This window comes from Bison bison, unplaced genomic scaffold (assembly GCF_000754665.1).
Source record: "Bison bison bison isolate TAMUID 2011002044 unplaced genomic scaffold, Bison_UMD1.0 scf7180017864505, whole genome shotgun sequence".
NCBI lineage: Eukaryota > Metazoa > Chordata > Mammalia > Artiodactyla > Bovidae > Bison > Bison bison.
In genome coordinates this window covers 2,248,007-2,263,409 of record NW_011495062.1, presented here as the reverse complement: position 1 = coordinate 2,263,409, position 15,403 = coordinate 2,248,007, and the positions used below count along the sequence as shown (strand labels likewise).

Below are 15,403 nucleotides of genomic sequence, written 5' to 3'. Positions count from 1 at the left end.
GACCAGATGTCATGATCTTCGTTTTCTGAATGTTGAGCTTTAAGCCAACTTTTTCACTCTCCACTTTCACTTTCATCAAGAGGCTTTTAGTTCCTCTTCACTTTCTGCCATAAGGGCAGTGTCATCTGCATATCTCAGGTTATTGATATTTCTCCCGGCAATCTTGATTCCAGCCTGTGCTTCATCCAGCCAAGCATTTCTCATGATGTACTCTGCATATAAGTTAAATAAGCGGGGTGACAATATGCAGCCTTGACATACTCCTTTTCCTATTTGGAACCAGTCTGTTGCTCCATTTCCAGTTCTAACTGTTGCTGCCTGACCTGCATATAGGTTTCTCAAGAGGCAGGTCAGGTGGTCTGGTATTCCCATCTCTTGAAGAATTTTCCACAGTTTATTGTGATCCACACAGTCAAAGGCTTTGGCATAGTCAATAAAGCAGAAATAGATGTTTTTCTGGAACTCTCTTGCTTTTTCCATGATCCAGCGGATGTTGGCAATTTGATCTCTGGTTCCTCTGCCTTTTCTAAAACCAGCTTGAACATCTGCAAGTTCACGGTTCACGTATTGCTGAAGCCTGGCTTGGAGAATTTTGAGCATTACTTTTCTAGCGTGGGAGATGAGTGCAATTGTGTGGTAGTTTGAGCATTCTTTGGCATTGCCCTTCTTTGGGATTGGAATGAAAACTGACCTTTTCCAGTCCTGTGGCCACTGCTGAGTTTTCCAAATTTGCTGACATATCGAGTGCAGCGCTTTCACAGCATCATCTTTCAGGATTTGAAACAGCTCAACTGGAATTCCATCACCTCCACTAGCTTTGTTCCTAATGATGCTTCCTAAGGCCCACTTGACTTCACATTCCAGGATGTCTGGCTCTAGGTCAGTGATCACACCATCGTGATTATCTGGGTTGTGAAGATCTTTTTTGTACAGCTCTTCTGTGTATTCTTGCCACCTCTTCTTAATATCTTCTGTTTCTGTTAGGTCCATACCATTTCTGTCCTTTATCGAGCCCATCTTTGCATGAAATGTTCCCTTGGTATCTCTAATTTTCTTGAAGAGATCTCTAGTCTTTCCCATTCTGTTGTTTTCCTCTATTTACTTGCATTGATCGCTGAGGAAGGCTTTCTTACCTCTCCTTGCTATTCTTTGGAACTCTGCATTCAGATGCTCTTATCTTTCCTTTTCACCTTTGCTTTTCACTTCTTTTCACAGCTATTTGTAAGGCCTCCTCAGACAGCCATTTTGCTTTTTTGCATTTCTTTTCCATGGGGATGGTCTTGATCCCTGTCTCCTGTACAATGTCACTGCTAGAACCAACCAAAATAAGATATTCTACATCCAAAGACAAAGCCACAAGGAGATGGCAGGAAGGGTGTGATCGAGATAAAATCAAATCCCATACCTGCCAGGTGGGTGACCCACAAACTGGATAATTATTATACCACAGAAGTTCTGTCACAAGAGTAAAAGTTCTGAGCCCCACGTCAGGTTTAGCAGCCTGGGAGTCCAGCAATGACAGAAGGAGCCCACAGAGAATCCGGCTTTCAAGGCCAGCAGGGTTTGAGCTCAGAAATTCCACAAGGCTGGGGGAAACAGAATCTCCACTCTTGGAGGAGGCACACAAGGTCACACACACACCAGGATCCAGGACTGTTTTTTGTTTTGTTTTTTATTTATTTGGGTGCGCTGGGTCTCGGTTGCAGCACACAGGATCTCTCAATTTTCCTTGCAGCATGTGGAATCTTAAATTGCAGCATGCAAACTCTCAGTTGCAGCATATGGTATCTAGTTTCCTGACCAGGGATTGAACCTGGGTCCCCTAAAATGGGAGTGCAGAGTCTTAGTCACTGGACCACCAGGGAAGTCTCTCCAGGGCTATTTTTTAAGCTACCAAGCTTTGGGGTGATTTGTGAGGCATTAACAGATAACCAGAACTACCCTGCTGGCTTACGGTGTCACTCCACTAGCATGTGAACTGTGAGTGCAGGCCTCTTCTGTCTTCTTTCCATCAATAGTGCCAAGGTCTAACACTTGGGTTCCTGAAATAAATGTGTTAAATGAGTGATTTTCACTTTGGTGGCAGCCAAATTAGTTCTTTCCAGACAAAGGTTAGGCTCAAGTCCCAGCGCTTCTCTAGATAAGCGTGAATACTCTGAATACTCAAGAGACTCTCCTGAGGGGACTTTCCAGGTGGTCTAGTGGTTAGGTCTCTGTGCTTTCACTGCAGAAGGCATGGGTTCAATCCCTGGTCAGGGAACTAAGATCCTGCATGCCAAGTGGCCAAAATCTCCCTCCCCTCAAAACAGTTAATAGTTCCAGGCTACAGTGTCAATTTGGGCTCAAATAAACCTCTTTAAAATTCTTTTAAAAAGAGACAATCTCTTTCCCTATCCACCCCTCTAGCCCATGCACCTTGGAAGGCCCCCCTGACTTCCTCAAATTAAAGGGGGAACAGCATCCAGGTGTTCCCTTCCCCCAGGAAGGGGCCTCCCTTCCCAGGTGTCCTTTCCGGGACTCCCCTCACCCTTTTCAGGGGCCAGCAGTGCCCCAGTGCTGAGCAACAGGTGAAAGTGGAGCAGGAGCTCATATTCTGAGGAAAGCCCGGAGGCCCCCAGGGTGGGCCACAAATTAAAACGGGATATCTGAAACCCTCTGTGGCAAATGAGCGGCATATGATGCTTGTCTGATCTGCCAGGACATAATTCCAGAGTAAAGGTTATGGACAGGCATATGACAGTGAAATGGCACTGTATGTGAGGAAGACATATACAATCCGAGAGTAAAAACTTACCAAATATCTACGGGAGGAAATCACAGTCTAATGTGATTCTCAAAATCACACCTGCTTACCGTAAAATATCTGCTAATTGTGTCACACACGCACACATACACACTAAATAAAAAAAGACAATCTCTGGAGATGGGCTGGTTTACTGTCTCACTGAACTGGTTGATACTTGCACTGTGGCCTCCACCAGGCCTAGGCTCAGTCTCAAGGCCAGAAGGGGAGTCTTAGCAACTGCCCCATCTAACCAGGTTCAAGACGTCAGGATCTTCTCAACAACATTCCTGCCAAGGATGGGCCACCACTGTGTGCACACTGATGGGGGCACTCCCCTTGGCCCAGAACTCCCCAAGAGCCTAGGGCAGAATGAATGCCTAAGCAGAAGAATCCCACAGCCCTGGGCAAGATCTTGGGGATGACACTCTAAAGTTGGTCCTATCATGTGGGGGAAAGCAATCCCCATCAGATAAAATCTTTCTCAAACCAGAGACCTAACCTCCAGTTTGATACACAGAACTTAGTCCTGTGGGAAAGGACCTTGAAAAGTCTTTTGGCTTGACCGCTTTCATTTACAGAAAAGGGAAAGGAAGTCCAAAGAGGTTCAGTCAGCCGCCCAAGGTGCCTCAGCGCATGAGTCAAACCTCTGGGACTAGAAAGCTGGTCCCCAATTCTTCTGCCCTATCCTACAGGGCTCACACCCACCACTGCCGCAGAGAAGCTTCTTTTCAGTGTCAGTTGCCCCAGAGTGAATTCAGTGCTCCTGTGAGCTTTAGTTTCACTGCCCGAAGAGTAGGATCATGAATAGGCAGGCACAAGGCCTCTAGCCAGCATCCTCCCCACTCCGCTTGAGGCAGTAACATCTGCCTTAGCTGCTCTCATACCCAAAGGGTATCTGAGCTAGAAGGGGCCTTGGAGAATGTTATCAAGGATGCTACACCCATTTCAAAGATGCTGGAAAGGGAGTGAAGTCTCAACGGGGCCTAACATAACCATGTTTCCTTGGCAAGCCCACTCTTCAGCATTCAGAAAGCTTTCCCTTTCTGCCCTGAGCCCTCAGGCCAAAATGCCCAGAGTGTCCTGTCTCCCATCATATCCACTCTACCTCAGAAAGGTGGATAAGGAGACCCCCTCCAGGACTGCAATTCCTGCCCATGAACTCTTCCCTCTCCTCTCTGATTCACCAATAAGCACATGCCTCAGCTTGTGGGTTGAACAGACTGCTGTCCCCTCTCCCTTGTATGATAAAATACACAGAGTCTGAGCCCACAGACCTCACACAGGTGACCTAGACTAAAGCTAGATCCTGCCGCTGGATGTGTGCGTCATAAAGGAACAGAGGTTCAGTGTGGCCAGGTCTTCTCATTTTTTTCCGTAACAGTTTTATTGATATAATTCACATTCCATGCTATTGACTCATTTAAAGTAGACAATTCATTTTTTTTTTTTTTTGTATATTCAGAGTTTAAGTTTCAAAAGAAAAACCAAAAAATCTCTAGGTTTCCAGATACATTTTCTTGATTTTAAAACACAGATGCTTAAATTGTTTTTAAATGGAAGGGTAATCAAACTCTGTTAGGAGGCTGAACTGGATCTTAGGTGGTAAGCAGAGTGAATAAACATGTGTAACTTCTACCTTTCAAGACAAAAGTCCCATCATGGCTTTTGTGTCTTGTTTACCCCTGAATTCTGGAGCCTGATACCTAACAAGTGCTCAAAAATTTTCAGAATGAATCAATCTAGAAAAGTACTTTGCCAATTTACAGCTGCAGAACCCTAGAGCAAACTGCCATCCAAACTCTTTAAGTTCTATCACCATGACAGGGAACCCAGGACCTACAGTAGCAGCTGAATCCATTGAGGGCACTGCTAAAAGCTACTCCTTGACCAGAGTCAAAACCTACTGACCCTCCACCTCCCACCTGCCATCAGAGCTTTACCTGTAGGGCCACTTGAAGCAGGTCTGTTCAAATGCTGTACTTTAGAACAACCGCACTGCCACCCACCCCAAGCTTTGATGGTCTGGGAAAAATTATCCTAGTCTCTCAACCATCCCCTATTCACAGTAAGGGGCATGCGTCACAGTGAGCAGCCGCCTCCGTGTGTTCCTAATTTCCTGTCTCGCTCCCACTCCCCAGAAGTAGCATCCAGAGGGCTCTCACCATGGCCAAAGGGGCTCTTACCAGGGCCAAACTCCGCCCCCTACACTCGGCTCCACTGTGGACAAAACCCAAACTAGGTTATTCCACCCACATAATTGGCCTCTCTTCCTCATATCACTGTAAGTAAGTAAGTAAGTGAAGTCGCTCAGTTGTGTTCGACTCTTTGCGACCCCATGGACTGTAGCCTACGAGGCTCCTCTGTCCATGGGATTTTCCAGGCAATAGTACTGGAGTGGATTGCCATTTCCTTCTCCAGCAGATCTTCCCGACCCAGGGATTGAACCCGGGTCTCCTGCATTGTAGACAGACGCTTTACCATCTGAGCCACTATCACTGTAAAGATATATGAAGAACAGGAAAAGCAAAGAGACCTCCACTCCCTCAAACAAATCCAAAGCTGCAGAAAGATACCAAAGATGGAGCGGGAGGGTTTCACTGCAAAGCACCTGAGCTGTCCTCTCACCAACACTCTACCACTAGGGCACTCCCAAGTGCCACAACGTGGGCTTCTCACGGCAGGATTATAGCCCCCAGGGACTCCTTAAATGCCCCTCCACTATGAAGTTGTGTACCAGCCTAGGGCAGGTAGGAAGGGCTGGCTCTAAGCGATATGGGCTGCCTTCCTGTGTATCCCCAGGACAAGCAACAGGGATGAGGGGGAGAGAGGACCCAGGAAGACAGAAGATTTAGCATTTGACCTCTGTTAGCAAATTGAAGACCTGGGTCAAATGCAAGACCTCAAAAGAGGAACCGTGGACACTCTTAGAGCGGTCATCACTTGTTATTTGCCAGGCTTCAGCTAAGCACTCGCCTTCACCTGGTGCACACTCTGTGATCCTAGGACACAGGTACTCCAGTTATAACTCCATTTGCTGAAGCCAGAAGTTACCGACCTATCTGAGGGCACTCACTCGGTAGGTGATTGGGCTTAACTCAAACTGGATAACTACGAAGTCAGCGCTCTACTTCTGCCTCCAGAGGAGTGAAAACAAAACCGGAATAGGAGCAAAGAGACATGGGTTCAAGTCTCAGCCGTACTCTGAACTGACTGTGACCTTGAGCAACTCTATTTCCTTTCTGGGCCGGAAGTACCTAACCTGTAAACGAATGGTTTAGTTAGATTCAAGGACCTCCGGGGTCCCTTCCAGCTGTAAATACTCCTCCTCTGAAAGGGAGATAAGGACATCTAAGCCCCTTTGTGCAGAGCATTAGGAACAGAGTTGATAACTGGCCACAAGTCAGGGTAAGCCTGGCTCTCAAAAGCCCACTGTTCTCAGAAACTCAGACTGCCTATGGGCAGATGCAAACCCACTGTTAGCTCAGGTGTAAAAATGGCTCGAATTCAGCTGAAAGGAGGTGGCTCTGATGGGAAGAAAACCTTGTGCCCGGAGCTATGTGTGGCAAAGCCCACCAAGCCAAGCTGCACAGAGGCTGGAGGCAGACAGTCCAACTGCGGCCCTAGGAAGTCCCCTACATAGGTATTTTCCCAGGTGGAGGTGGGGACTCCTGTATGGAAGCCTGTCCCTCTGCCACTACTTCAGGGCCACTGCCTCCTCTTCCCGCCTAAACAGCTGCAGCAGTGCAAGCAAGATAGGGCTCCTGGCTCAAGCGTGGACTCAGCCTAGGCCAGTCACCAGCTACTGCATTCCAACTACGCTGGCCTTCTGAAAGGTCAGAGAAATCCCATACGCTGGAGTTGCTCCCTATCCTTGAAGGATGACAACCGGTATCTGTCCTACACCTGTACTTCAGGAATGTCTCAGAAGTCTGCTCCCTTCTAATCTGGGAACCTTGCCCCACAGGATAAGACAGGAAACCCCAAATCATCTATTCTTAACCTAAGAGGTTCTCCCGTGTGGCCAAAGCAAACTTTCAAAAACAAAAACCTGACTCTCACTTAAAATCTTCTAAAGCTCTCCACTGCCCTCCAGTTAAAATCGGAATTTATACCACAGCCACGAGGAGCTACTCAGTTCCCTGAACCTCTCGGCCTTTCCTCAACCAAGAATGAGTCCTTTTTTCAGGTCTTTTCTCAGATAACTCTTACCTGTCCTTCCCATTTCAGTTTAGCCACTGCCTCCTCCAGAACAATTACTCTGACCTGGACTGAACTGGGTGCCCCCTGCTGCACTCCCAAAGAATCCCACAGTCTCACACAGCATCTTCCATACTGCATCGAGAATGTGTGTGCTGTCAACACAACTTTTTATTATTCACTATGGTATCCTCTGCACCAGACTCAAAATATGAATGACGCTGCTAAAAGTATGAGATTCATCCATTCATTCACTAATTAAACCTTCACTGAGCTGCCTACTCTGTGCCAGGCATGTTTAGGTGCTGGAAATAAAGCAGTGGTCAAATACCAAAGACCCTTATCCAACAGTGATAAAAACTAAAAAGAAAACTGAAGCAGGGTAAGAGGGATGAGATACAGCATAAGGTGCATGCAGTTTGCCAGTTAATACAGGGTGGTAGGGGCAGGCCTCTCCATCCCAGGGAATGGAACAGGAACCGGAAGAAACTGAGGGCGTGGTCCACGTGGCTATCTGGGGGAACAGCACTGAAGAATACAAGCCCTGAAGCACAACATGCTCCAGGAAAAGCAAAGAGTCACGTCGCTGGAGGGGGAAAGTGGTGAAAGATGCAGTCAGAGCTCAGGGTCGGGGCAAGGGGAAGTCTGGGGAGTCAGCTTAAGAAGACACTCTAAGGACTCTGAATTTTCACTCCACTATAGAAGCCGTGTGGAGAAGGCAATGGCACCCCACTCCACTCTTGCCTGGAAAACCCCATGGACGGAGGAGCCTAGTGGGCTGCAGTCCATGGGGTCGCTAAGAGTCGGGCACAACTGAGCGACTTCACTTTCACTTTTCACTTTCATGCATTGGAGAAGGAAATGGCAACCCACTCCAGTGTTCTTGCCTGGAGAATCCCAGGGACGGGGGAGCCTGGTAGGCTACCGTCTATGGGGTCGCACAGAGTCGGACACGAGTGAAGTGACTTAGCATAGCATAGCATAGAAGCCGTGAGAGGACTTAAAGCAGGAGTGACACGACACCAGGTAGAGGCTCTGCAACCTTCCAGGTGAGAAGCAGTGGTACATGGACCAGGCTGGCAGCCGAGGAGGTGGTAAAAATGTTCACCTTTGGTCACAGTTGACCTGTTCTGGTCTCCTCTCCACATACACTAGCTCACTGAAACTCCTGATAACCCCAAAGTAAGTAATAGTGATATTGCAATTATCCTCTGTAATCTGCTCAGCAGGCGGTCTTTTTAGCCCCACTTCAGTTACCTGTTTACTTTTGGTCACAGTTTTTAGAAGCCAAAAGGATGTCCTGGTAAACGAGATATAAGGCAACAGAGAAAGAGGTGCTAAGAATGACCCCAAGGTTTTTAGTCTGAGCAATGAGGACAGTTGCTTATTAACCTCTCCTGAGGCTCACTTTCCTCATCTGTGAAGCAGGGTTAAAAAAGAGTGTCTGCTGAGAAGATTACGAACGATAACTGCAATATCACTATTACTTATCTTGGGGTTATCAAGAGTTTCAATAAGCTAGTGTATGTCAAAGGGAGACTAAAACCATACAGGGTTCAGGTGGACATGTATCGAGATGGCTCCCGGCGACTATGGGACTGAATTCAGTTCCTCTGAAACGCTTGGAACTTCATTTAAAGGCAAGGAAAAGAGAAGGCTATCTGGAGTTGCTGGAATGTATGTCCAGAGGGGAAGGTGGTTACCACATCAAAGATGGAGGGTTATACCAAGTTCCCTGAACACCAGGCCTCAGACAGAGGCTCCAACTGGGTTTACCAGTAACACCTCAAACTATAGTGGGTGAAGTTCCTCACTGTATGTCAGATTTATGTGGACAGCTTTACAAAGTTCATCATAAAAGCCCACATTCCTTACTTTTCACACCTAAGACTTTGTCAGTCCAAAGATACAGCCAGAAGAAAAGATCCCATCAAGACTGTCCCTCTGATTCTGGGAAAATCCCTCATGAAGACACCCTGCTGCTGCTAACTCACTTCAGTGTCCGACTCTGTGCAACCCCATTGATGGCAGCCCACCAGGCTGCCCCGTCCCTGGGCTTCTCCAGGCAAGAACACTGGAGTGGGTTGCCATTTCCTTCTCCAATGCGTGAAAGTGAAAAGTGAAAGTGATGTCACTCAGTCGTGACCCCATGGACTGCAGCCCACCAGGCTCCTCCATCCACAGGATTTTCCAGGCAAGAGTACTGGAGTGGGGTGCCATTGCCTTCTCCAGAGACACCCTAGGCTACCTCCAAATTATCAATCTTCACTTAGCAAAGGCATGGATAACCCCTCAGAATGGGTAATTACCACAAACTATTGACACATATACAGTCGATCCCCAAACAACGCAGGGGTTAGGGCACCAACCTCTAGCTCAGTGAAAAATCCACTTATAAGTTTATAGGCTGTGCCAGGTATCTGCTGCTGCTCTCATCTGCGGTTCTGCGGACAGCAGAGACCGTAGGACTAGAGTATTTACCGAAAAAAATCTACATAAGTGGATCCATGCAGCATAAACCCATATTATTCAAGGGTCAATTGAACCTGGCTTTGGAATGCATCTTCTGGAATCTAAACCACTTACATCTGTGTGGGACATTTCAAGTCGTGAACTGGGCTACCCCATAACGAGGTATCAATTTGATCCTTGGAACCACCTCAGCATAGGGGTTAGTCCTGTTCTGTGAACAAGAGAAATAGCACGTTCTGACTGAAATCCCATCACCTACCCCTTTGCCCCTTCACCCTGTTTCCCATCCTTCTATTAGCCAGGTATCAAAATTTATTTTCTTTTATGAACCTCTAGCAAGTAAGGCCGGAGAAGGCAATGGCACCCCACTCCAGTACTCTTGCCTGGAGAATCCCATGGATGGAGGAGCCCGGAAGGCTGCAGTCCATGGGGTCGCTGAGGGTCGGACACAACTGAGCGACTTCACTTTCACTTTTCACTTTCATGCACTGGAGAAGGAAATGGCAACCCACTCCAGTGTTCTTGCCTGGAGAATCCCAGGGACCGGGGAGCCTGGTGGGCTGCCATCTATGGGATCACACAGAGTCGGACACAACTGAAGTGACTTAGCAGCAAGTAAGGCTGTCCTCTCCTGGCTACTCCCTTAGATCACTCTGGACCAGCCAGGGAGGTTTGGGAGCCCTCTGGAGGCCCCAACACCCTAATTACCCGCTTTGAGGTTGTCTTGGATTTTGCAAACAGGGGCAGTCCCATCTGCCAAGCCCTCCATGTTAAAGAGGTTTTTGTGGTTTCGAGTCCACTGCTTCACCTCATCTCCCTTCCTTTGGGAGGGAAAGACTGCCGAGTAACAGCTCTAAAATGCTTACTCTAACCTAGGTCCCACTGCACAGAGGCAGTGGGTCAGCCAAGAGATTCCACCCCCCAGGGAGGTTCAGAGTTCAGAACTAAAGAGACCACCCCCTACCTGCCCAGGGCCCCACACCACCTCCAAAGCATCTCTCCCTCCCCAGCAGATGTTATCTCCCAGTGAGTGTAAAACTCAAACACCCTGCCCAGAACAAGGGACAGGTTTCTGGGGAAGGCCTCCTTCCCTTCTCCCCTTCAAAGGGTGTCTCTTTGTATGCTTTCTTTACGAGAGCAGAAAGTGGTCTGAACTATAGGAAAAGAGCTTTAAGCCCGCCTTTATAAAGGCTAACATAACAGTTCTTCACCAAAAGGTGTACAATATAACCAGCTATGGAGTTTAAAACAAATAAAAATAATCATAATGCCCTTATTACACTTGACAAATAATTTCCTAATATCTACACTTTCAAAATTTCTTCTTATATAACCTGTTTGAATCAGGATTCAAATATGATCCACACAAGGCATTTGACTTGATGTCTCAACTCTTCATCCGTAACAGTTCCCTCTTTTAAAAATGCTTATTTACTTTTTAATTGAAGCTGATGTACAATAATATATATAAGTTGTAGGTGAAGAATATAGTGAGTCATGATTTTTAGAAGTTATACTCCATTTATGGCTTCCCTGTGGCTCAGTGGTGAAGAACCCACTTCCCAATGCAGGAGACATGGGTTTGGTCCCTGGTTCAGGACAATCCCTGGAGAAGGAAATGGCAACCCACTCTAGTATTCTTGCCTGGGAAACTCTATGGCCAGAAGGAGTCTCGTGGACTCCACGAGGTCACACAGAGTCATACACTACTTAGCAACTGCTGATGCTGTGCGACCCCAGAGACGGCAGCCCACTAGGCTCCTCTGTCCCTGGGATTCTCCAGGCAAGAATACTGGAGGGGTTGCCATTTCCTTCTCCAATAAACTAAACAACTCCATTATGGTTATTATAAAATATTGGCTATACCCCGTGTTTGTACAACACATCCTTGTAGCTTATTTTGTACATAATAGTTTGTATCTCTTAACTGTGTACCTCTTAATCCCCTATCTCCACGGTGCCCTTCCCTCCTCCCCTCTCCCCTCTGGTAACCACTAGTTTGTTCTGAGTCCATTTCTGTTACATTCACTAGTTTCCTTTTATTCATTTATTTATTTATGCTGTGCTACGTCTCCGTTGCTCCAAGTGGCCTTTCTCTCGTCTCGGCGAGCAGTGGCTACTCCCTAGCTGCGGTGCGCAGGCGTCTCTCGCTGCAGAGCCCAGGCTCTATGGCGCGCAGGCTTCAGTAGTTGGAGCACACCGGCTCAGCTGCTCCATGGTAGTGGACTCTTCCTGGACCAGTGATTGAACCCGTGTCCCCTGCATTGGCAGATGGGAGTCTTATCCACCGCGCCACCAGGGAAGTCCTTGCTCTATTTTTTTAACGCCACTTATTTACTAACAAAATAATCTGTCCTGTAGTTTCTCACATTCAAGAACTGAATAACGGCTACCTCATGGCCCATCAATGTATTCTTCTATCCCCACAGATCTATGATTCTGTTAGATGTGGGTTCAATTTTTATTTGGCAGACACAATTTTTACAGACAGCACTGTGTACTTTCTGTTATCACATTCACTGTAAGGCACCTAATGCCTGGCTGCTACACAGGCTGCTCTGATATACACCTCCAGGCAACTGGCTTAGGTTCCTAAAGCCAGAAAAGTGCCTCTCCAGCCTTCACAGAACTTGGATTCAAAACTGAAATTCTTAACCACAATGGCAGATATAAACATACACATATAAAAAGCTCTGCTTTGTAAAAATTGTGAATCACAGCTATATACCTGAAAATTACATAAATATTATAAACCAAGTATATCTCAATTAAAAACAAATCAAAAAGCTCTACTTTGGTTTCTTTTGTGAGGAAGGGGTTTATCAGAGAAAAAGTGCTTTTGATACTAAAAACACTAAAGACATTTAGACCTATTCCAATTCTCTTATTTTACAAATGAAGAAACACCGGCTCAGAGAGAGTTTGGGGGTTGCTAATGCCCACAAAGTTGGACACAAGCAGAATTACATGCAAAATGAACACCCCTAATAATGGTGATGATTTATTACAGCTAGCACTTATTAGATGCTCTATACTTGACATTAAGCTAAATATCACACTAAATATTTATGAATCAGTTACTATTACTATTTCCATTTTGAGGATGAAGGAACAATGGCTTAGAGAGGCTGAGTTATTTACCCAAGACTGCACAGGAAGTTAGGAACAAAGTTGGGATTCAAAATTACAGACTGTTTAATTCCATCCAGTCCACTTCTAGTGGTGGGGAAGGAAGGAGCCAGGGTCTGAAGTAGCTCTGACACCATGAGGTCTTCATGCAGTCAAGACTGACTGATACCCTAGATCCCCGTCAATGCCCCACCTAGTACGCCAGTTGTGGGACTGGTGGGTCAAGAAGATGGGAAAGGGCCCAAACACAGGAAGGAAATGGAGACTGGGAGTGGAGGTTTATTTGGGGCCAGTTCAGTGTGGCACAAGATTCCTGGGGTTAGCTGGGATTATAATCCTTTTTTATTTCATGCCACCAGTTAGCTGTACTTCAAAGGGACACAGGGAAGAAAAAAAAAAAATGATACCCAGAATATAAACATGCAAGTCTCAGAGCCTGACCCCAACTCTCCTTTAAAGAGAAAAGAAAAAGATCACAGCAATGGTTCGTTTTCTTATCACACAAAGTTAGAAGTGTCACACAATCCACCCACTTATTCCCTGCTAGGGGTGCTGGAAGTTTGTGGGGATAATGCACTCTCAAGTCTCTACCTACTACATGTATACCAGTCACAGCGATTTTTAAAAAGCTTTTAACACAGCAAATGTTTAGTTCAGTTAGACTCGCCTTTGCCCACAGCCCTAAAGAGCACATGTACACTCTGCCAAAAGCTAATTTTTACGAAAGGCAGATAAATTAAAACTTATTTTAGAAACATTCGTTGTAACACATTCCAAAGTAAAAGTAGGCAATTGTTTGAATCATCAACCTTTAAGATTATCCATACTATGTCCTTCACGTCTGTGGAGAAGCAAAGGTCTACTTTTAAGTAGACAGATCCCATATATTTCAGGGAGTACTGATAAAATACCAGAAAAGGACAATACACCATTCTCCAACCCCCTCAATTTTACAGGTGGAGAAAACGGAGACCCAGAACAAGTCCCAGGAAATCCCAAAGTTTCAGTCTCCCAGACACAGTGTAACAGCAAACACATGCCAGGCACTAGACTAAATAACTTGACACGTACCATCACAGTGAATGCTCACAATGCTCCCTTGAGGCAGATAAATAATTTTATTTCTAGAATATAATAAGGAGGCTGAGGCACAGAATGGTTAAATTATCTTGTCCAATGAAGCACAGCTAAGCAGCTGGCATTCGAACCCAAGCAGTTTTGACATCAGAACCTTTGCTATCTTCTTCATTAAAAAAAAAAAAAAAATTGGCTGCGCTAGGTCTTAGTTGCCGCACACAGGACCTTCGCTGCAGCACATGGGATCTAGTTCCCTGACCAGGGATTGAACCTGGGCCCCCTCCACTGAGAGCGGGGAGTCTTAACCATCACGGAAGTCCCTCATTTCTTCTTGTAAATGAGACATCCTGCCTCTCTCATACTTAAAAAGTTGTGGCTAGGATAAGGAAAAGAAATTTTAATGTTTTCAAAACATTCTAGGGGAGAGAAATACAAAAAGCCAAAATGCAAATTCCAAAACTTAAAACCACTAAGACAGACACTTAAACCAGAACAGAGAACCCCGCAAGAAAGGGGGGATATCACAAAACATTTTTATTACTAGTTACTGCGTGTGTCTCTTAAAGAACTAAAATACTAGCATCTGAGCCAAAAGGGAAGCTAAAAATAGGCGTTTGCAGCAAGCTTTGGAAAGCTTTTGGCTTACTTAGGAGGCACCAAAAACATATGCATCACAGAACACAAAATTTCCCAAGACCACACTGCCACTCCACTGGTGTCACATTTAAACTTATCCAAATAAAATCAGGGCTGGAAAAGGGCTAGTGATCCATGTAAATTTCAAAGAAAGGGCCACTATCTACCCTGACCACAAAATTCTCCTTCAAAAAGCATTCAAGGCCTAACAACAGGCTTAAACGGAGAAGCTACTGCATTAATTCAGAGTTTGTCTGTCGACGACTATTCTCAAGGTTCAAAACTAAGGAGCAGACAAGACACTTTCTTGCCTAACAAGAACAGAGTAAGTCTACCGGACTTAGAATTTTGCTTTGGGCACTTAAAGCAAGTTGGCTTTTCTACTCAGAGGTAAAGGAGAGATGCCAGCCAAGCTGTCTTCTTCCCACGATCAATAACCCCGGTGACGCACCCTACCAAGGGCCCCTAGACTTGCACAAAATGCCAGCTCAGGCATCCAACACCACCTGATGTCATGGCTGATTTAAAACCCACAAGGCAGGTTCACCATTAGCAGAGCAGCAGCAGCCAGAGTGAGTAGCCCCATTTAAACTTCTGAGGAGTGCTCTCTCCTGCGGATGATTATACCCCTCTGAGTTTAAAGAGGGGGGAAGGACCAAAGAGTATCTTCAAATTGCTTTTCCTCCCTCCGTGGGTGGATCAGGAGAGATTTGCAAGAAAATGGAGATTTCAGCACTGCCCTTTGCATAAGAGGGTTCTGGAAGGAAAAGGGGGGGAAGGGGAGGAGGGCAAAAGGAAGAGAACACGGTTTGAGGTACTATTAGTAAACGCCAAAGGTCCCCTCCCCCAAATGAAGCAATCTTAAAAAGAAATAAAAATTACAACATGCCATTTTCAGAATTCGGTGTTCTGGTTTCCCTGGGACTACGAGGGATTCTATTCCCTTGAATGTGAAAGCACTAAGCTGCCCTTTCAACTTTCCCCATTTTGATGGTTTAAACCAGTCAGTCTCAAGCAGAAGGGGAGGAGTTCTGAAAAAGCCGTAGGGCTATGGCCACAGGCCATCGTAGTAGCTCCAATTGGGTTTTAATACCGGCTCACTGCAAA

The 15,403-nt window shown here is 46.1% G+C and overlaps 1 protein-coding gene across 1 annotated transcript in view; it reads right to left on the bottom strand.

The window, feature by feature from the left end:
• The window catches only part of LARP1 (La ribonucleoprotein domain family, member 1), a 60,588-nt gene that overhangs the window by 44,442 nt on the left and 743 nt on the right, over nucleotides 1-15,403 (bottom strand). The gene's annotated exons all lie outside the window — the stretch shown is intronic.